Raw genomic sequence first — 24,217 nt, forward strand, 5'->3', positions numbered from 1 at the left:
TTATATACCACCCCCTTTTATTTTTTTCACTCTCACTCTATGGAGAGATGATTATGTGTTTCAGTCTTTGGATTAATTCCCTTATTCTCATCTATTGCCAACAGAGTGGTGGACTCTTAATCTGTGATCTACACCGGCCTGTATACTCTGTGGAGGGGTGAATTACTTCCTGGGCGTGGATCGCTGGGGACCTTGTCTTGGCATCCAGCTGTGTCGGCATCATCTATGATGATATCCTATTGAGGAATTGCTCTACCATGGTATGTGGGATCTGCGGGTGGTATCACTGATCTGATTGGGACATGCAGGGTATGATATGTGCTGTATTCATTTTCAGGTATTGCCTACTTTGACATGTCTCTTTCTCTTTTTTTAGAGCTTTAAATGACACTTCATCTAATTCTACTCTTTACCCCTGATTAAAGTTTTCAAGCAAAACTGGAAACACGTCGGGTATTGAGGTATTCTACCCTAATGAGAACATAAGTGTTATTTGTGATGTCCTATTGTCGATTTGTATTGTATTGCACATTGTTCAAATGCTAGTCGTCTGTTTTTAGCCTGTGAAGTTTTGACTTTTTGTACCAATAAAAATCCATATTTTATTAGTCCTATTCAATGTGTTGGTGGTCTGTCAGAGTCCCATTTAGGGGTTTTTCTTCTTCTATCTAATCCAGGGATGGGACCACCACACTGTGTCTCTGACACAGTGGGAGCATTTTTTTTTTTTTAAGAATAATTGAAAGCCATACCATTCTTTTATTTTTTTATTTTATTTTTAGTTTTGGATAGAGTGGAGAGGGATTAGAACACCTGTCAGTTTTTATTGCTGTCTGTGCCCCTATTAAGGAGATTTACCCTCTCTATTTGTTCTTTTTACCATTATCATTGAAAGTGAAAGTAAAAGAAAATTCCAAATTTTGGGTTGTCCTCAGAAACGTAATAGAGACGGAAACTTCCAATAAGGACACTAGTTCTGGTGACCTGGGGGTCCCCAAGAAATCCCCTTTGCAGGGATTTCCTCTCACTTCCTGTTTGGCTATGGGACAGTGAAGGGAAATCTCTGCAATGGGACACATATGGCAAAAAAAAAAAAAGCTGATAGGGTTTATAACCCTCCCTTGCTCTATCCAAAATGAAAAAAAAAGGTTTGCCTATAGTTCTACTTTAACTGCTCTGATGTTTTTAAAGACAAGGTGAAATAGACTCCCTCAAGAGCTAGGTGTGGAATAGACCCCCTCAAGAGCTGGTTCTGGCCAGCTAAGTAGATTGCTTTTAAAAAGGCCTGGATGATTATCTAAATGTACATATTGTAACTGGGTACATTTATAGGTAAAGTTGATCCAGGGAATATCCAATTGCCTCTCGCGATCAGGAATACATTTTTTTCCGCTGCTGTAGCAAATTGGAGCATGCTTTGCTGGTTTTTTTCCTCTGGATAAACTGTGGGTATAGGATTGTGTATATGGGATTGTGTGATTTATTTATTGTTTCTTCTTTTTTTGGTTAAACCAAATGGACTTGTGTCTTTTTTCAACCTAACTATGTAATTTTGTAAGGTGACCTCCAGCTTCTACTTCATACTGCTGAGAATGACTGCTCTTTGTTTGCTTCCAACTACACAGTTTCTTATGACAGTAAGATCTTTTTTTTGTGACTAAAATAATATGCCTTGCAATTGTCTTTTTGAAGATGGCACCACTGGCACACCACTATTATTAGAGGTAGCTACCAAGTTACCTTAATGGAACCACATGAAAGCTTCACATAGGACCCATTTAGTTTCTTGTTCCACAATATAAAAAAAATTCTCACGTCAATACTCCCCACCTACTTTGGAGGTTTCTTCCTACATGGACTCAATAGTCCAAGTGAAGTAGCAATAACGAAAAGTCGCTTGATTTTAAACTAATATCACAAGTATGATTTCTCAGATTTTCCAAAAGCTGTTTTGAAAATTACCATCATTTTCCCTTCTGGGTGACAAACGTCCAAACTGAAAGAATCCATGCCACAGAGTGAATCAGGTTATTTCTATGACTGTTAAAATATTGCTGCTATGGAGAAAACCCAAATTCAGAACTGAGGAAGGAAAGAAATAATTCCATAATGATTTTTAGGATCTGTAAGAGGACCAGTACTATGGTGTGTGGTGTTCATTTTGTACGGACAGTAACAGTTAAAGCTCCAAGCAAACTTTTTTAGATTTAAACAAGCAAATATGGGTCTGCTTCCTAAATGGCATGTTCAGAATTAGTAGCTTTTTAACCACTTCCCGACCGGTGCACACTGATGTACGTCGGCAGAATGGTACGGGCAGGCATATTGGCATACAGGTACGTCCATTTCTATATGCCGCCCTGCCATCACTGACACCCCCTGGTTAACCCCATTCACTGCCAGTGTCATTTACACAGGAATAAGTGCATTTGTATAGCACTGATTGCTGTATAAATGACAATGGTCCCAAAAATGTGTCAAAAATGTCCGATGTGTCCGCAATAATGTCGCAGTCACAATAAAAATCGCTGATTACCGCCATTACTAGTAAATTTTGTTTGGGAGCCACGTCGCATGACAGCACAATTGTCAGTTAAAGCGATGCAGTGCCGAATCGCAAAAAGTGGTCTGGTCTTAAGCCAGCAAAATGGTCCGGTCTGAAAGTGGTTAAAGTAGATCTAAATGCTCAGCATGCAATAGGGGGTAAGAGTAGTTTCCAACTGTCCCTTATTTGGAGAGACTGTCCCGCTTTTGGAACAATATCCCTCTGAAGCCTGAGTTTGTCTGTGTGCTACTGGGACTGGAAGCAGGGTGAGCAGCCTCTGAACAGGTAAGGGGGACTCATTTTATATCCAATGGCCCCTTTGGGGGTCCCAGTTGGAAAATATTCCACTAAATTCCTCTACCTGTAGAAGTGAGGCATTAGAGGCAAAGACCACTTTAACATTGCTCCATTTTAAACAAAGCAGTTGTAGCGGTGCCCCGTAGGTGTTGTGGTCCACCTGTCACCCTGCCCAGCCCGGCATTCACTCCTCAGTCACGTCGAGGCAATGAACAGTCCATATGCTTGTTTTTGTTTATTTTGTTGAAGGAATTTAACTTGGATGGGGTGAAGGAAATATGGGATACCCAGTGAATTCTATATCAATCAATAGGTGGATTGTATATCAATCAATTGGGATAACTATATACACTTCTCTGTACAAGTTACAACTTCAGTCTCCTCCAGCACTCCTCTGCAGGTCCCTATAGTGTAGCATAAGTAGAAAGTCTTTAGTGCTAGTTGTCCTATTGATAGACTACTGCTCCCAGCCAGCCCTCCTGGCTGCAGCTGCCTGACTCCACTGCCCATGGCATTGCAGTCCTCACTACTGGCTCTGCATCCATCTCTGACTGTTTCCTCTCAGTCCTTTCAAGCATGCCTCCCCAGTTCTCCTGACTGCACATGTCACTCACCAGCCCTTCTGGCTACAACCGGTGGGTCCCTCCTGAAGACTTGCCTGGCAGTACTAGATGCTGCTGTCTTCTCTTGCTCCTCCTGTGCCTCCTGTCCAGAACCCTTGCACTTCCATGAAGGGCTCCATCCTGCACCCGAGCCTCAGGCCCAAGATCCCCCCCCCCCAGACTGGGGAGCTCCCTCAAAGGCCCAGACAGCCCAGTACTCCATCTCTAGTTCTTCCACCCGACAACTCCTCCCCAGCTGGGCTGACTCTAGGTATATAAGGAGGCCTTCCCCCCGCCAATCCAGGTTGGAGATTGATCAGGGATCCTTAGAACACCCCAGGCAGATGCACCTCTCCTCTCCTCCTCTCCTTCTAGAATCCTCTAGAAGAAAGAGGGAGGTCTCAGTGACGCTACCTGTGAGTCACCAGCTGCAAAACCCTGAGCCACTCCCAGCCCTCACAAACCAAAACAAACAGGCCTGACTGCCAGCCAGGCCTGCCTACATTTTCCTACTCTACAGAACAAAAAATCCTACTCTAGCACCTACCTAAGTTGAGGGTGCTACACAGTAAAAAAGTTTTGGCTGGAGTTGTGCTGTAAAGCTGTGCTCTAGCCATGAACTGCCCTTTTTTCTGTGAAATCCATAGTCATGATGCTTCTGCTCCTGTGTCTTCTATCTTCCAAACTGCAGAGTGGGAGGGTCCTATTTCAAGTGCCTACCACTTTTTCTGGGTGCTTTAGACATTTCCTTTTGGCTGCTCAGCAGCAGGGTTGTTGGGAGGATGCAGTGTGGTGCGGCAGGCAGTAAACACTCAGAGGCCAGTTACCTGAACTGTATTGTAGTCAAAAACAAGCACAATTGCCCAGTGGGAAGACAACCCATAGCTCCCCCAGTGACCCAGGAAACCATAGAGGAACTATGTTTCTCTTGGCTTCCTCTCCCTCTGCAATGCAGCTGCGGTTGAGCACCACCTGCAGTGGAGAAAGTGCACCTGCCTACAAGGTTCTTGCAGGATCCAGAAGTATGCATGGCATGATGACCTCAGGATGAAGAGACTAGTTGGCAGCAGGCACAGACTACTACAGTGGTTCATAGGCATCTACTTCTGGAAGAAGTGCTAGTGAAGGACACATGACAGCAGACTTGTGGTTATTAAAAAGGGGGCGTAACTGTTTTTCTTAATCCATTGCTGCTTGTCCTTTAAGGGGTTAGTAATGCCAGGAGGCAGGCTTCACAGGCTTCCAAACATGTGATCAATGTAATGTGCCCCCCATAGCAATTGCATGAACAGAAACAGTGACCAGGACCTGACAGAAATAATTCAGTCACAGTGCTGGGGGTGCTGAGTGAGTGTATTTCTAGCACAAAAACATACCACATATATGTAGGGCCACACAAAAAAGCCACAATCCCCTATATATGGTTTAAAGGACACATTTCTGGATGGGAGGGAAGGATAGAAGGGGGTTACGTGTATTTAGGATGAGCATCAAACTAATGTTCTTGATTTTTAATCCCACCAAGTTAATAAACACTTGTTTTTGAATAGCATGTCAAAAATAATTATAGTATATTATATTTTCTACTATTATTACTTTTGTCATTATTCTTTCCCACTTTGCTACACTCCATGACGCAATCGCACCACCAAAAGGCAAACAAAATATTTTGTAGGATACCTTCTAGTAATGCCAAGTGACAAGGACAGTTTGTTTGAGCTATTCATGTTTATTCAGCATAGAGGATCTAATTTCCTTTCAAAAATATTAAAATATGTACAGAGCATGGGCGATTGCTTGACAAGCCATGTAAAATTTTATGCACAAGCTGCGGTATTTTCCCAGCAAACACTAAATACAGTCAGGTGCATAGGCTGTAAAGTAAGGACACATGAAATAACATTCGCTGCCTGAGCTGCAAATTAGGAAATAGATTTGAGTAAACAGATCTTTTGCTGGTTTGGCTCTGTGCTACAAGCAGATATTAAAACCTACCACTTAATTCTACCACTTATATATTCATTAATAAATCCTTAAATATTTTTTTTTAAGCTCCAACTCCAAAATATAAAGCTGGCCATACACTGACAGTTTTTTTTATATATATTCAGCCAGAAGGCTGATTGAAATGCAACCATTCCCTGCTGTTTTAGTTCATTTTAAAAAGTTATTTTGGTCCAAGCTGGTCCAAATGAACTGTTTCTTTCACTAGTCTATGTGCCCAATGGGAGCACTGTATAAACTTTACTATATGTAGCATCATCTCATACAGTATACAGGACTGTTTCAGAAGCAGTACGAGGACTTCCCGTCCCATTCCCAACACAAGATTGAAATTGGGCTGATAGCTGCTCAGTCACTCACAAGAACATTTGTATTTTATGAATGAATACATGGGTTGGTAAAAATGGCGGTGGAGAGGTGGCACAATGTCATGACTAGTGTAGTCTGAATGTTCCCCTTATACTATTTCTTACCTATTAGGAACGAGACCACACCATAGGTTGGAGTAAAACTGGCCACAACAGCCTTTATTAAACATAACTCAAAATTCACTCCAATAACTTGTAAATATGAAAATATATAAATATATAAATATATATAAATATATAAATATAAATAACTTTATTAACATTAAACCACATTAACATAACATTAACTGCCCATTCTGGTGATCTCTGACGGTGACCCCACTTAAGCCAATACCAAATCACTGCGGTACACCTGACCAACTTCCCAAAGGCCTCCACCTGTGACCGGTCGGAGACAACTTCCGCCAGTGAACATAACCGTATTCCCTCCAACGTTCAGGAATACCCAGAGGGGCCGATCGTTAGATGAGCCCCCCACACCCTCAGATCCCTTCTGAGTACCTGTCTACCGTCAGAAACCACCAGAAAACACACCGCCAACACGAAAAACTTTCAGCTGCCGTGACAAACGACGAAACCTGAAAAAGAAGAAGAAAGACCAGCAACAAAACACCACAAAACAAACACATAACAATAGGGCGGGAGGGTGGGAAAAACTGCCTCCTCTGTATCACACTGGGCTCCGAATGATCCCTTAAAGCCACGCCTCTCCCTTTTATGTGACCCCTCCCCTACCCTGAACTTGTTTCCTGCAAACCTCTTTCTCCACTCCACCCCCTAAAGCTTAACCCTCTGTGTCCCTCATCCACACTGTCATGTCCAGCACTCCTTATATCATTTCATTCTTAATCCGTGCTTCTCTTGACTAGTGTAGTCTGAATGTTCCCCTTATACTATTTCTTACCTATTAGGAACGAGACCACACCATAGGTTGGAGTAAAACTGGCCACAACAGCCTTTATTAAACATAACTCAAAATTCACTCCAATAACTTGTAAATATGAAAATATATAAATATATAAATATATATAAATATATAAATATAAATAACTTTATTAACATTAAACCACATTAACATAACATTAACTGCCCATTCTGGTGATCTCTGACGGTGACCCCACTTAAGCCAATACCAAATCACTGCGGTACACCTGACCAACTTCCCAAAGGCCTCCACCTGTGACCGGTCGGAGACAACTTCCGCCAGTGAACATAACCGTATTCCCTCCAATGTTCAGGAATACCCAGAGGGGCCGATCGTTAGATGAGCCCCCCACACCCTCAGATCCCTTCTGAGTACCTGTCTACCGTCAGAAACCACCAGAAAACACACCGCCACAGCCCGAAAGGGTGACCCCCTCAACCTTGAGGGCCACCCCACACCCGAAGAGCTTTCTGTATCCCCTCCTGCAAGCCAAAGGACCAGAGGTCAATCCCCACATCCGATAGGTGAACGCCATCCCGCCGAAGATAAAGCCCTACATTCACCTCCAATTCCCTATGTCTAACCACAATGCCCCCGTTCTGCACTACAAACCGCCCAACTACCCTATTAACCCTAATCCTGGTTTTTTCAAGGCTGGCTAAAGACCTAGCCCCCCGCCACACCGTTCTGGCCACAATGTCCGACCACACCAAAATGGTGCCCGGGAAAAGGACTCGCATGCGCAACACATCAGCCTTAATATCCGCCAATATGTCCTTCACCTTCCGAACTCCCAGGTCATTGCCCCCCGCATGAACAACCAGCACATCCGGGGGCCTATCCCTCAAAGCGAAGCGCTCCACCTCCCTCATGACACGCTCCCACCTCATGCCCGGGAAACCCAACCACATCACCCTAGCTACCCGCCTGGGGATACCCAATTGCCTGCCTGCTGGTAGAGAATCACCTCTCCTGGCCCCCCAGCAGACGTACGAATGCCCCAGGATCCAAACGAGGCGTTGAGAACCTCCATCTGGAATGAAAACAAGAGAAATAACACAACAACCAAAGGAATGTTACAAGCACAGTCCTCCCCCCCATAAAACCAACAGCAAACAACACCCCCCAGCCGCACCCACCTTACCCCAGTATCAACTGCGGCCGGACATAAGACCGGAACCTCCGGGACTCCCATCTACCAATCCGGCGAACCACCGCCTCCTCCAGCCCACATCGAGCCGCTTCCGTAGCCGCCCCAATCCGAAAAGAGTGGGACGCGTAGTCCCGCTCATCCAAACCCACCGCCCTCAGGCATTGCCGAAAGACCGACACAAACTGAAAACGGGATAAAAAAGAGCCCTCCGCGTGCACCAAGAAGGGGCCCGCCCCCGCAGGCCGTACCGCCCGGAAAGCCCGTACCGCCGCCACCGGGCACACTACCGAGCCCGGAAGGGCGAGCAGCGTAATCGCTACTCCCTTGCCCCGTTGATCAGTCTTGGACCTACGCAACCGTATACTCACCCGATCCGCAACCACCTGCACATCCTGATCCAACAGACCCCCAGCCACCCGTTTTGAGCGACACACCAACTCCCCTATCCTGAACGCCCCATAAAACGCCAACGAAAACGCTGCCGTAAACAGAACGGTCTCGTAAGCAGACGAGCAAACGTCCACCAGCCGAGAACAAATTGCCACCAAATTGTCAAAAGACACCGGCCGGCGCGCATCCCGACCCTTCCAATCCCTCCTGTACCCCTTCAACGTTTGCCGAACCCAAAAATCCTTAGTCCCGTCCGGCTCCCCCCACAGTTTGAACAAAAAGGCCAACCCCACCAGCTTCCGCTCAATCGACGCGGGAGACAGGCCCGTCTCAATGTTCCGGGCCACCCAGTACAATACCACCCAGCGCCGGTCGGATCCCCGACCAGCCACTCCAACCTCCCGCAGGAACGCCCACCATTCCGCCCACACTCTAGAATAAGCGGACCATGTAGCCTCACTCAACGACCTTTTTAACCAACCTGCGGCGATTCCAAGGGAAGCTCCCACATCCACCCGGGGCAGGGCGCCCCCGACTCCTCCGCTCCCGGCGCCAGCTGCCGGAACTTGTCCCACTGAAAACGAGAGAGCGAGTCAGCCAAAGAATTCTCCACCCCAGGTATGTGCACAGCATAAACGTAAACATTGAGCCGCAAGCAGCGAAAGACCAGCTGTCGTCGCAGCCGTATGACCGGGGGGGAGGAAGCAGTCATCCGATTGATGACCTGAACCACCCCCATGTTATCGCAATTGATGCGCAACTTCAAATTACGAAACTCCCCCCCCCACAGCTCCAATGCCAACACTATCGGGAACAATTCTAGCAAAACCAAATTGCCCAACAACCCCGCAACCTCCCAGGAGCGAGGCCAAGGTTCCGCACTCCACCGGCCCCGGAAAAATGCCCCATAACCCGTAGAGCCAGCCGCGTCAGTAACCAACTCCACATCGAAGTTGCTCACTGGCCCCGACATCCACATAGCCCGCCCATTATACGACTCCAAAAATTCATGCCAAGCCCTCAGGTCCTCCCGGTGTTCCCTTCGCAAACGCACAAAATGGGTAGGGGCGGTTACCCCGGCGGTGGCCCCCGACAGCCGTCGGCAGAACACACGGCCCATAGGGATGATCCGGCAAGCGAAATTCAGCTTGCCCAACAGGGACTGCAGGGCCCGAAGCTGAACCTTCGGCCGGCCCTGCATTCCTGCCAACTCCGCCTGCAGATCCCGTAATTTATTCTCTGGCAAGCGACACTCCATTGCCAGAGAATCAATCACGATCCCCAAAAAACTCAATTCCGTCACCGGGCCTTCCGTCTTATCCCCCGCCAACGCCACCCCAAACCTGCCCGCAATGTGCTGCAACGTGGACAGAAGAATCGCACACACATTGGAGGCAGGCGGGCCCACGCACAGGAAGTCATCCAAATAGTGGATGACCGACTCCAGGCCCGAAACATCTCTCACCACCCATTCCAAAAATGAGCTAAAAGCTTCAAAATAGGCGCATGAAATGGAACAACCCATGGGCAGGCACAAGTCTACATAAAACTTGCCCCGCCAATGGCATCCCAACAGCCGGAAGCTGTCCGGGTGGACCGGCAGAAGACGAAACGCCGATTCCACATCCGCCTTGGCCATGAGAGCCCCACGACCATACCGCCTGACCCACCGTACCGCCGCGTCAAAAGACGTGTAGGAAACCGTATACACGCCTCCGGGTCAATGAAATCATTGACCGACCCCCCTTTCGGAAAAGACAGGTGATGAATCAAGCGAAACTTCCCCGGTTCCTTCTTAGGAACCACACCCAACGGGGAGACCACCAGGTCCCCCCACGGCTGCACTTCGAAAGGCCCGCCCATCCGGCCCAGCGCCACCTCCTTACCCAATTTTTCATCCACAACCCCCGGGTGATCTAAAGCCGATCTCAAATTCTTGGCCAACGGCGGCACCCCTCCCAAAGAACAGGGAATCCTAAAACCGTCCCGAAAACCCGAAATCAACCCCCGCGCCGCCTCACCATCCGGATACCTATTTAGGAAAGGAAGCATCCTTCCCAGGTTCACCGGCGTCATCCCTTTTGTGACCGGCGGCACCGGCGCGCTGACCTTTTTTGAAACAGCGGGACAGGGGGTGGGTGCCGCCGCACCCGGAGCACTCATGCTTGAAACGGCACGCGCCCCCGAATTTACAAGCCCCCTCATTAAAGGCCAGCACACCCCCCACTTCTTTCCGGCCGGCCAGCCCCGAGGACGACGCACTCCCGGCCCCCCCCTGAAGAAACGGAGTGGGCGTACGCGGAGCAGACATAAGCCTCATCCAGAGGCTTATGTCCTTGTGATCCCAGCGCAGGTCAGCCCGCACTGCCTTACGCTGACGGAACTGCTCATCATAGCACAGCCACGCCAGCCCTCCGTACACCCGATGAGCCTCACCAATCGCGTCCAGGTAACAAAATAACGCCGAGCAATGCTCGGGGTTCTTTTCCCCTATCACGCTAGCCAAGATCGCGAACGCCTGAAGCCAATTCGCAAAGGTGCGTGGGATCAGCCGATACCTACGCTTCTCCTCGTCGTCCTTCTTGGAACTGTCCGGCTTGACCCTGTCCAAATTAAATTTCTCGAGGGGGAGCAAAGAGAAAATCTCCACATACTCACCCTTGCCTATCTTGTCCCGCACCTCCTGCTTCAAATGCGCCCCCAGCGGGCCTTCAAAACAAACATAGACTTCGCACCGGGCAGCATCCGCGATCCTAACCAGGTCAGACCGCGCCCCCGGGTCCGCGGGCACCGGGGGGACCCCCGAGCCCACAGCCCCCGCATCCAGGCCCCCCGACACCGCAGCAGGCGGTGCATCCCGCGCAGGCATAGCCTCCGCCCCCCCGGCCCCCCCCCAGTACCCAACCAGGGGGCCACCTGAGGCGACCCCGAGCCCCCAGCAAACTTACCAACAAGGGCCTGCAGCCCCTCCAACAGCTCCTGCAACGGACCTGACGGCCCCCCCGGGGCCACTGGCCCCGCCCCCTGCGATGAACCAGCCGAAACCCCCCCCAAGACATCCCGGGATCCCGTGGGCACCGCACCCCCCTGCGCCACCCCCATCAGATCCCGCAAAGCATCCGCCAGCAATGTAGACTCCCGCAACTTACCCGGCCCCCCTGGGGCCTCGGCGACCGGTACCGGTCCGGGTGCAGAAAAGGACACCTCCTCCTCCTGGGACAGCTCGCTCTCCGAACCGACCTCGCCAGCACGCACCGGGGACGCAGCCATCCCCCTGTGCTCCGAGCGGTCCGTCCGGTCCCTGCGATCCGGGACTGCAGGCAATGTCCTCCTCCCCCCTCCGCCCCCGGCATGCCGGCGTCTAAAACCAGCCCTGCCAGGCACCTTGGCGGCCTTCTGCGACCCTCCCTCCCCCCCCTCCAGCATGCGACCCCCCCGGTGTGCCCCCCCCCCCCCACCGCGCGGCTGCTGGCCCCTGACCCAGCATGCCGCAGATCCCCCGCCACGTGCACCCCCCCCGGTCCTCAAACCCAGATCCATCCGCACCCCCCCCACCTCCACCGGGCCCCGTGCAGTCCCGGCGCCATTGCCATGCGGCCGCGAAGCCCCGCCCCCCTCCGGTCGGCGGCGCAACGACCGCCCGGACCGGGGGGAGCCGAGAACCTTCCGTTTCGCCGGGGGGACCGATCGGTCCTCCCCCGGGCTCCGGGAGTCACGAGGCAGCCGAGGAGTAGGCCCAGGAGAAAAACGCGCCGGAGGCCGAGACCTCCCCGCGCGCAGTGGAACCTCACCTGTCCCGCCGCCGTCCACATCGCCGTCCGCCAGGTCACCCACGCGTTCCCGCAGCCAGTCCGCTCCATGCACCTCCGCCGCCCGTCGCAGCCGCGCGAAGAGTCCCTCGAGGTCCGCCATGGCAGAGGAGCAGCGAAAAACTGCCTCCTCTGTATCACACTGGGCTCCGAATGATCCCTTAAAGCCACGCCTCTCCCTTTTATGTGACCCCTCCCCTACCCTGAACTTGTTTCCTGCAAACCTCTTTCTCCACTCCACCCCCTAAAGCTTAACCCTCTGTGTCCCTCATCCACACTGTCATGTCCAGCACTCCTTATATCATTTCATTCTTAATCCGTGCTTCTCTTGATCTTCATTTCAGCCTCAGCAAGAGGAAGTCTTGTATTCATTAGTTAAGGAAATAGTTCATTTTGACTGGCTTGGTTCAAACAAACTATTTCAGTTAAATCAAACCTGGCGTCTGCGGTCCTACCATATGATCAACGTAAACATAAACTATCATGTATTATGCTAAATGAAAGACTTACGACAATAGTTCAGGATAAAACGAAAATGTTTAATAACATATGGGACCCATGGATCAGATATTTGACAAACGACCCTCGGACCCTACCAACCAAGGACCCTTCTTAAATAAACTATGCAATGTGGAGCCCTCCGCCCCCCCCCCTTCTTTTCCCCAACTTCATTTTCACTATTTCGCCACAGCGCCTAGAGGCGATTCAGTTCGCATTGTGCGCTATACAAGTATTTCATTTATTCATTCATTCATTTCTACTCTCCCCCTCTCTTCACTTAGTTAATGACCAATAACTTCCCTGTTTTCCACAAGTTGAAGTTATCAATGCCCGGGGGGACCTCACACCTGCGGCCTGGGAGCTGGTAGCCCCCACTGTTAGGGGGTAAGACTGTCGTTGTGGGTCGGGGGGGCCCCCTCAAATATCATAGAATATAGGATGGAGCCTGTCTCAGCCCAGAGGCTAGACAAGGATGGGTATGGCAGCGAAGGCCGGATAAAGTTAAATATGCTTACCTTACTGCAGGTTTAAAAACTGTGGCTGTACACTACCGAACAGTGGAAAATTAAAGCAAAACCAGTGATTGTTGACACTTTAGACAGATTTCCTATGTAGGTGTATAATATATATACAATGTAATAACAACCGTGTAATACCCAAAGAAATGTTGAGAACTGTGTGATTTGTATTCTGAAAACTTTCATAAAAATTATTGAAACATAAATCAAACCTGGCATTCATCTTCAAGTGAGCACCCCTACTCCTCCTCGATATGATCCCTGGGTTAGGAAAAAAAAGTTTCTAAACCATAGCTCCCAACTGTTCCTGACTTCCTGCATGGGTACTTTTTCTGGGTTTCCACATCAATGTCTGTATGATGTGGACAATTCCCATTGACAGGAGGGGCCCACTTAGGAACCATAAGAGGACTGACGTCAGACTGAGAGGAGTGAAGCAGATAAGCCGGTTAAAGCGCAGAGCTGGATTAGCGATCCCTGCAGGCAGAAACCGCATTAGCGAGTGACCTGGATGGGTGGACTCAGCTGAGTTTAACTGACCAGCGGGTAGGGAAGTTATATCAACTGGCAAGATGAGTTAGATGGGGGTGGGAGTGAGGAATTGTATAAAACAGATTTTGGGGCGAATTGGACTTTAAATACAGCTTGTAAATGTAGCGGCGGCTCCTGAAGAGCACGCGCTATGCGTTTTTCAAAGTTAAAGTTATGCCTGAACTGCAATTTGGTTTGGGTACAATTGTCTAAATTAGACTTCAGCATCAGTCTGGCTGGACTATAAGATGTTCAGCCTGGCCACAGGGGGCACTGTCTCTTCTGCCAGGCATGGAACTATAGTCTGGTTAGGTGCTTAAGTTACTCTCTCTCTCGGAGCCCGCCCAGTGGGAGTGGCGCTCTTGCTGTGCTTTCTGGGAGAGGGTATTTAAGATGCGGACGTCACATGGTTCGGGGTTCCGGTCCAGAATGATGTACTGACTTCATGTTCCTGGTTCTCCTGACCAGCCCCCAGGAAGGCTATGGCCTGGGGTGCGGATCCACCAGATTTTGATGTCTTGAGGCTGGCTAGCCCGAGGCAAGGAGACTAAAGGAGGATTCTGAGGTGGTTGGGTGCCGTCTCCAGTTTGGGAGAGACCTAGTGACTTTCAGCATTCCAGGGGACGACTCTTCAGAAGAAGACCACGTTTGTGTTGGTTTCTTAGTAAGAGCCTGGAAGGGCAGAAGTACCCAAGAGAATCCGGTCTCGTGGTAATCGCCAAGCTGGCTGAAAGATCCAGGTATCCCACGAGTGTTCTTCAAGTTTAGTTTCCCTACGTGTTCTACAACAACGTCTGTGGCAGAGACATTATCTTGTATGTTCTACAACAGGGGTGCCCAACCTTTTGAAGAGAGAGGGCCATCTAAGCGACTTGGTAATCGACTACGGGCCGCAATGAGTGGAGTGGGTGCAGATCGGATTGGAGTTAGGCGTTTGTAAACGGACACAAGTCCATTTACATCTGCTACTTTTTAGAGGTGAATGGAGGGTCCAATTGGGTCGGACAGACCGTGTGAAAGGGGCCTATGGCTCAGTGCAGGTAACCCTTAGGTGCACTGCTCTGCACCTGCAGATCACTTTGAAAGCAGCCCAGTAACCACTGCAGAACCGATATGCCCATATATACACTGTGATTTTAGTAATAAACTTACTATTAATAACTGTATTCTATTCCATCACAGAGCAGGAGGTCGCGGGCCACATCAAAGGGCTCCACGGACCACATGTTGCCCCCAGGCCACTGGTTGGGCACCCCTGTTCTCCAAAAACTTGTTCCTGAGTAAGCACCTTGTTGGCTGCTAGGCCTTGTGAGAGAGGGACTGTCCAACTTGAGTGAACATCCAGTTGCGAATGGTTATTCTCTGGATGCAGTCAAAGTAAGCAAGTTCTTTTTGACTTTGACACTAAGCCCCTGTACACACGGTCGGAGATTTCGACAACCAAATCCGTCGGATTTTGTCCGTCGGATTTTGTCCAACGCATCTTGTCCAAAACTGTTGCATACACACGGTCGGACTAAGTTGTCGAAAAATCCGATCATTCTGAACGTGACGTAATTTCGTTACGATGGGACTACGTTCAGGCTAGTAGCCAATAGCTTTGATGTAGGAATTTGATCTGAGCATGCGTGGCACTTGGTCCGATCAAAATTCTCTACACATGATCGGAGTATGTCCGATTGAACCAGTTGGTCGGGAAATATTTCCAACATGTTGGAAAATTGGGTCCGACGGATATTCCGACGGAATCAGTCCGATGCATACCACACACAGTCGGATTATCCAACAACACGGTCCGATAGGACACATTCCGACGGATTCTCCGACCGTGTGTACAAGGGCTAAGAGTACCTAAACTTCCTTTCCAACCCTCTGATCCCAATTTAAGAGACTGTTCATAGTCTACGTTTTTCAAATAAAATCCATTCAAGTGGATCTGCTGTCAGTCTCGCGAGTTACTGGGCCATTTACCACGGGACACCCCTAGACGTGAAACGAGGAGAACAGAAGGTAACGCTAAGCCCAAATCTAACCAGCAGCTCCTTCAGGGGTAGTGCTACATAACAAAAAAAAAAATGTTTTTTTTTATATCGACATCCTGTAGTGTCTCCCAATATGACATGATCAACCGTAATTTCTTCTTTGATTAGCATTTGTAAAGGGACAACATTTAAGGATATTTGCATGTATTGTAGAGATATACAGTTTTTTTTTTGTTTTTGTTTTATTCCCTGTTATACACTTTAACTGGCAGTTTTAATCTTTGACTCACAATCAGACAAAAGAACCAGAGAAGTCATCACTAACGACATGAGCAGAGTCTGGAGAAACCTAAGACACGTGAGAATGTACTAATTTAAGAGCAGTTGGTCCTTGAAATAATTCTCTGTTTTAGCAACCTGCCAGGAAGTATTCTTTTGAATCCCCTTCAGTTGCAGAATAAATCCAAGGGGTTGAACTAAAGTGTTCTGCTAATGTGCAATCAAACCAGCAATGCCTCTTCTTAGTAACAAAGCAGGCAGGAGCACTGAATCCCAACCATAGTTACCAGGGTTGCTATGCACTGGAATTCATTGTACTGCTAATTTAAAATACAATTATTATCACACCCACTTAGTGCTTTCCGATTATGGAGAAGAACATTTTAAATCTCTTAATTTAAAGAGAAAGAAATCTATGTTTATATTATTATTATTATACAGGATTTATATAGCGCCAACAGTTTGAGCAGAGCTTTACAACATGAGGACAGACAGTACACTTACAATACAAATCAATACAGGGCGATCAGAGGGCCCTGCTCATTAGAGCTTACAATCTAAAAGTATATGATCTTTAACTTTGGGACCAGGGTTTAAAGCATAACTCGAGTCAAAAATGCTTTTTATTTTTTTTTAGATAAAGATGTGAAGAGTTAAAATTTCTGTTCAGGGAGGCCTGCAGTGGATGGACTAAAAGGGAAGTAATGGAGGGCTGGGCACGACAGGGATGTTTAAGGGAGCTAGGGGGTTAAGACACAGTGAGAATAGGCTGTGGGGGAGAGTGTGAGGGATGGGGGAGGAGCCCTATAAAAGGTGGAGGGGCGGAGCAAAGGTCAGTTCGACGGAGGGGACAGAGAGAGGAGGCAGTTTTTTCCACTGCTCCTCTAAAGATGGCGGACATCGAGACCATGCTTGCGGGGCTGAGGCGGCAGGCGGAGGAACGCGGACCGGAGTGGCTGCGGGATCATCTCGGGGGCTGGCGGTGACACCGGGACCGGACGTCAGGAGGGGTGAGCGTTTTTCGCCTGAGCCTGACCCTCGGCCGCCTCGTGTGGTGCGGAGCCCTGGGGAGGACCGATTGCTCCCCCCAGCTAAGAGGACACAGGGCGACTCAGGGGGCCTGGAGCGGTCTTCATGCCGCGGGCCGGGGGTGGGGGGTGGGGCGGGCGGGTCACGCAGCCGGCGTGCTGCAGCGGAGACTGGGGGGGAGGGGGGACTCTGAAGCAGGACCCAGTTCTGGAGGAGGGATGGCTGCTCAGGCTGGCTCTCGCAGTGATCCGGCAATCAGGAGCAGGGGGACAGCAGGTCAGCCTGGGCAGGTGCGTGGACTGCCTGCAGGCTGCTCAACGCAGAAGGCTGGAAGGAGCGTCCGGGTGTCCACTACCCCAGGGGCTGGCAGGGTTGGTTCACTTCGCCATTCTGCCAGGGAGGTATCAGCCGGGGGAGTGGAATCACCGATGCGGGTTGTGGCTTCAGCTTCCGGGGTCTCTTCCCCTGGGGGGCTTACACCCCCGCCCACATGGGACCAGGAGGACCGGTCCGAGGGCGAAGTGTCCGATGAGGAGGAGCTGCCTGTTCCAGGAGGAGATGTTACAAGTCCGGCTGTGGGGAGAGTTCCTGGACAGCCAGGTGAGTCCCCTGATGTTGTATTGTCATCCAATGCATTGCAGGGTTTGTTGGGGGCGGTGCAGGCGGGCACAGGGAGGCCAGTGATGCCTGTGGGTCATGACACGGGGGTGGCGGGTGTTTCGGCGGCAGCGGTACCGGGTTGCGGGGGGGCGGAACCGGCTGGACAGATGCGGGACTTGTTGCAGGGGTTGCGGGCCTTGGCAGGGCGTTTCGACCGGGGGCAGGCCTTGCCGCCGCCGGTGGCCCCATGGGTGGCTCCCCCGGCCGGGGAGCTTGGGGTGGCCCCTGGGGCTGCGGGGGGTACGACGCCAGTGGCACCTTCAGTGCCGACCACAGGTGGGGTAGGGGAGGGCGGGGTGGCAGGGGCTGACACGGGCAAAAAAGACTCGGTGTCGCGGTCGGACATTGTTCGTTTGGCCAACGCGGCGCGGTGTGAGGTGTACGTGTGTTTTAAGGGGCCGCTGGGGGCCCACTTGAAACAGGAGGTGCGGGACAAGTACGAGAAGGGGGAGTACGTAGAGATTTTCTCGCTTCTCCCATTGGAAAAGTTCAACTTGGATAGGGTTAAGCCCGATGATTCCAAGAAGGAGGATGAGGAGAAGCGGCGGTATCGGCTGATACCGCGCACTTTCTCTAATTGGTTACAGGCATTCGCCATTTTGGCTAGCGTCATTGGGGAGAAGAGCCCTGAGCATTGCTCTGCGCTTTTCTGTTATATGGATGTGATTGGGGAGGCCCATCGGGTGTATGGGGGGTGGCGTGGCTCCGGTACGATGAACAATTCCGGCAGCGCAAAGTGGTGCGGCCGGAATTGCGCTGGGACCACAAGGACATCAGCCTCTGGATGAGGCTTATGTCGTCAGCCAGGGCCCCGCCTCCGTTTCTTCAGGGGGGGGGCGGGAGTGCGCCTACCTCGGGACTGCCGGCCGGAAAAAAGTGGGGGGTTTGCTGGCAGTACAATGAGGGAGCCTGCAAGTTCGGGGGAGCATGCAAGTTTAAGCACGAGTATTCCGGTTGCGATGGGGCTCACATGTTGTCCCGGTGCTTCCGTAAAGGAAAATGAGTTGGGGATGCTGCTCAGAAAAGGGAGGATGCCGGTGATGCTGGCAAGGATGATCCCTTTTCTAAGTAGGTATCCGGATGGGGCAGTGGCGCGTTTGCTGGCGGAGGGGTTCCGGGACGGCTTCAGGATTCCGTGTTCGCTGCCAGAGGTGCCGCGGGTCGCGAAAAACTTGAAGTCCGCATTGGAACATCCGGGGGTGGTGGGTGACAAGCTGCAAAAGGAGTTGGTGCTTGGGCGCATGGGGGGGGCGTTTGGGGAAAAACCATGGCCCGACTTGGTGGTTTTCCCGTTGGGGGTGGTCCCCAAGAAGGAGTCGGGGAAGTTTCGGCTGATTCATCACCTGTCCTTTCCGAAGGGGGGCTCAGTGAATGATTTCATTGACCCAGAGGTGTGCACGGTGTCCTACACGTCGTTTGACGCTGCGGTACAGTGGGTGCGGCGGTATGGTCAGGGGGCGCTGAAGGCTAAGGCCGATGTGGAATCGGCGTTCCGGCTGCTTCCGGTTCATCCTGATAGCTTTAGGCTGTTGGGGTGCCACTGGCGCAAAAAATATTTTGTGGATATGTGCCTACCGATGGGTTGCTCGATCTCGTGTGCGTACTTCGAGACGTTTAGCTCTTTTTTGGAATGGGTGGTGAGGGACTGGAGTCGGTTATCCATTATTTGGACGACTTCCTCTGTGTGGGCCCGCCTGCCTCCGCTGTGTGTGCGATTTTGCTGTCTACGTTGCAGCACATCGCAGGCAGGTTTGGGGTTCCCTTGGCAGCAGATAAGACGGAGGGTCCGACGTCGGAGCTGAGTTTCCTGGGGATCGTGATCGATTCCCGGGCAATGGAGTGCCGGCTGCCGGAGAACAAGTTGGTGGAATTGCAACGGGAGATTAGGGATATTCAGGGCCGGCGTAAGGTTCAGTTGCGGACGTTGCAGTTGCTTTTGGGTAAGCTGAACTTCGCATGTAGGATCATTCCCATGGGAAGGATTTTCTGCCGGCGGCTGTCGGCAGCTACGGCGGGTGTCAGTGCTCCCACGCACTTTGTGCGGCTGGGAAGGGAGCATCGGGAGGACTTGCGGGTTTGGCACAAATTTTTGGCTTCCTACAATGGTAGGGTCATGTGGATGGCGGGCCCTGTTAGCAATTTTGACATGGATTTGGTCACGGACGCGGCAGGTTCTACTGGGTACGGGGCGTGTTTCAGGGGCAAATGGAAAGCAGCGGGTTTTCTGGGCAATCTGGTTCTGTTGGAACTATTTCTGATTGTATTGGTATTGGAGTTATGGGGAGAGGAGTGTAGGAATCTGAAGTTGCGCATTAATTGTGACAACATGGGGGTTGTGCAGGTGGTGAACCATGTGTCGGCCTCATCCCCTCCAGTTATACGGTTGATGCGGCAGTTAGTCCTTCGTTGTTTACAGTTGAATGTTTTTGTCTACACTGTACACATCCCGGGCGTGGAAAACGAGTTGGCTGACTCCCTGTCTCGTTTTCAGTGGGACAGGTTCAGGGAGCTGGCTCCGGGCGTGGAAGCGGAAGGGGCCCATTGCCCGGAGTGGATTTGGAGGCTGCCATTGGAGACGCCGCCGGATGGATCCGGCAGTCTGTGAGTGCACCCACATGGGCGGGCCTATTCCAAGGTTTGGTCTGAATGGTCAGGTCTGGTTCGGGGGGCAGGGGTAAGTGATCGGGGATCCGATTGGCGGTTGTTGGTGCTCTATTTTGTGACCAAGAATATGGAACGGGGGGTGTCGGTTTTCTGCGATTGGACAGAAACTGTCGGGTTTGACGTTTTTATTTAAACTGTTGCGAGTGGAAGACTGGACTAAATATTTTTGGGTGCGTCAGGCATTGAAGGGTTATCGCAAGCAGAACCGGACGAGGGATGCGCGGAGGCCGATCACGTTCGCTACCCTGCAGGCGATTTGTGCTCAGCTGGGGTGGGTGTCCTCTTCGGAGTACGAGATGCGTCTGTTTACAGCGGCTTCCTCTTTGCGGATCTCCCTCCACCTGAACCCAGGTTACCTATACGCAAGTGCTTTTTTGGAAACCATGAGAAATTCCATGCATTTTGGAAATACTGTGAACTGTACTTTTCCTTGTTACCCCAACCCTTTTCATTAAAAGCTACTAAGGTGGGATTTATTATTTCACTTCTTCTGGATGAACCCAATCCTGGGCTCATCATCTCTGGGGACAACTCAATCCTGCTCTGGGCACCAGTGGCGATGCTTCCATAGAGGGTGCAGGAGCACAGCCCCCTCTCTCCTGCACTGCTCTATCACCAATAGATAGATTCATGCATTGCATGAATATATCTATTGTCACCGCTGCCGCCCCTTTTCAGGTGTCGGGCCCCTGATCGGGCGCTGGGAATCTAAATTACAGTGGCGGGTGCGTTTTCAGAAGTGCCTGATTAGAGTTGTCGGCTCCAATAGGCGTCCTGAGTAGAGCCGTGGCTCTAATTGGCTTCCAAATTGGTAAACAGCAGGCGCACTGCTGTGCATTCGCTGTTTACACAGTGTTGTGTTAGAGAAACGAATACATTGATTCCCTAACACTGACCTGCCTCTCAGCCAATCAGGTGCTCGGGTCTGGTTATCTTGTCACCTGATTGGCTGAAGCTACAGGCACTGTGATTGGATGCCTATCAGGCTTCCAATCATAGCAGAGATGACAGAAAGAGGACGGGAGAAGACATGGAGTACTCGGAGCGCGGAGGACAGCGCTGAGACAGGTAGCTGTGTTTGATGGCACAGTGGTGGCAATTTATGGGTACAGTGGCTGCGCTTGATGGGCACAGCTGCTGCACTAGATGGGTTTTTTTTTGGTTTGTTTGTTCCCCCCAAAAAATTTTTAGCACCAGCCACCGCTGCTGGGCACCATGAACAAATTTTTCTCAGCAATGTCTCAGTTGTGCTCTGACCCTTTTGTGCATCAGACTGCTGAAATAACTCTTTGTAAGCTGCAGTAAGGCCGAAGGCCTGTGGAGGAATATGTGGCTGATTTCCATGTATGGAGTACAGACACCAAGTGCAATGACCCAGCACTTTGTCATTGGTTCTGTTTTGGATGATCTGATTCTTTAAAAGATGAATGTGCCAGAGTTGGGGTACCCTCGTCTTTGGATAACCTGATGAACCTTGCCATTCAGATTAATTGTCGTTTGCGGGAGAGACAATCCGAGAAAGCTTGCAGGCACCTAAGTCCTGAAGTGCCTGCCTCAACACCTGTCAACAACATGTCCAACACTCCTTCCATTAAAGATAAGTTTAGAGGTCATCCACTGAAAAGTTTCTTGAAACCACCTCTGTCCTCTGCAGAACGTCTCAGACAACAACATTTTAGCCTCTGCTTCTGCTTTGTGAAGCCTTGCCACCTAACTGGTTATCCATGATACATCCTCCAGGAGGGAATTAAGCATATCTCACTCTCCTTTTGTTCCTCCAGGTCCCCAAAAGGGACTGTTTATGTTCCAGAAATCATTGAAGATGGAGTCTGCAGCTGCTTTGTGAACACTGCATTTGCCCTTCAACATGGACTCCCTCTCTGTGTTAAGCTGATGGCTCTGATATCAGCTCTGGGTCTGTTATCCAAGAGACTGCACCTATTCTCTGTGGTACTTCATCCGGTCATCAGGAGTTTCTGCATTTGGACATCATTAAGTACCCTATGTTCCCCATTATCTTGGGCATGCCCTGGTTGAAGGCACATAATCCCTGTATCTCCTGGTTCACAGGGGACATCACTTTTTCTTCCAGTTACTGACAGACACATTGTACTCTGAATGAACCCTGGATGGCTAAGGCTCTCCTGACCCAGAATTGATAAAACTGGTTCCAGATGTCTATCATGAGTATCCAGATGTGTTCAATAAGAAAAATGCAGACATTCTACCACCTCACCGGACATACGATTGTCCCATACAACTGTGGCCAGTTCTCTTCCGATTGGTCATATTTAGTGATGGCCGAACGGTTCGCCCGGCGGTCGTTTCGCGGCGAATTTCCGACTTTCGCCGTCCGCGGGTTCGAACGCCTTTTTCCGTCGTTCGCCCCGGCGGACTTACGTGTTTAATGTATACAAGAACTTTAACCTTTCGTGACACGTTTATCATGTGTTACAGGACAACCAATTGAGACATGACAGCTCATGGACACTTGGACATTCCCCCTAACCTATAAATACACCCGATCCGGTGGCCATTTTACATTCTTTCTTCTGTCACTGTAGGGAAAGGATCCTGTGTGGAGTAGGGACAGAGAAAACGCTAGCTATTTGGTACACAAAAGTTCTTTTCAGGACTGGTATAGGTGTTAGGTCAGCAGCCTGAGTTTCTTTTGTCAGTTTAGATAAAGGGACAGAGCGCTGTATGCTGCTATTTTAGGGACAGCTCAGCCAGATTAGTCTTTCTTCATCATCATCATCATCATCATCATTAGCTGTTACTATCAGGTCCACAAAAGAGCTGTTCCAGCTAATCGTTCCAGCCTACTCTTTTTTGCCAATTTGTATAGGGACAGGCAGGAAGCAGTGTGTCAGGCAGTGAGGATAATTTTAAAGACTTGCTGTTACTATTAGTTCCACAAAGGTTCTTTTCAGGACTGGTATCAGTGGTACGGTAATAGGCTTGTACACGTATAATATTCTTTCTTCCAAATATAGAAAGAATATTATACTTGACTGCTGCCCTTCTGCTGCAGTCTGCTAATCATTCACAACTCACTTGTTCCACAAAGCTCTTTATCAGGACTGGTAACTTGGTCTGTCTAGGGTGCTACGGTACATAGGCTTGGGTGCGGTACAGTCTGCTGTTCTGTAAGGACCGCTATCGGTCCACAATACATAGGGTTGCCGTGCACTACTGCTGACCGCTGCCCTATACTGCAGCAGTCCTTCAGCGGTATAGGGACTGACGCACAGTCTGCTAAACACTAATACACAACCTGCTTGGTCCACAAAAGTTCTTATAAGGACTGGTAACTTGGTATAGGGTGCTACGGTACATAGGCCTGAGTGCAGTACAGTCTGCTGTTCTGTAAGGACCGCTATCGGTCCACAATACATAGGGTTGCCGTGCACTACTGCTGACCGCTGCCCTATACTGCAGCAGTCCTTCATTGGTATAGGGACTGACGTACAGTCTGCTAATCACTAACACACAACCTGCTTGGTCCACAAAAGTTCTTATAAGGACTGGTAACTTGGTATAGGGTGCTACGGTACATAGGCCTGAGTGCAGTACAGTCTGCTGTTCTGTAAGGACCGCTATCGGTCCACAATAGATAGGGTTGACGTGCACCACTGCTGACCGCTCACCTATACTGCAGCAGTCCTTCAGCGGTATAGGGACTGACGTACAGTCTGCTAATCACTAACACACAACCTGCTTGTTCCACAAAAGTTCTTATAAGGACTGGTAACTTGGTATAGGGTGCTACGGTACATAGGCCTGAGTGCGTTACAGTCTGCTGTTCTGTAAGGACCGCTATCGGTCCACAATACATAGGGTTGCCGTGCACTACTGCTGACCGCTGCCCTATACTGCAGCAGTCCTTCATTGGTATAGGGACTGACGTACAGTCTGCTAATCACTAACACACAACCTGCTTGGTCCACAAAAGTTCTT

Source organism: Lithobates pipiens, unplaced genomic scaffold (genome assembly GCF_037356315.1).
Source record: "Lithobates pipiens isolate NorthernLeopardFrog02 unplaced genomic scaffold, aLitPip1_a1.2 Scaffold_8, whole genome shotgun sequence".
Taxonomy (NCBI): domain Eukaryota; kingdom Metazoa; phylum Chordata; class Amphibia; order Anura; family Ranidae; genus Lithobates; species Lithobates pipiens.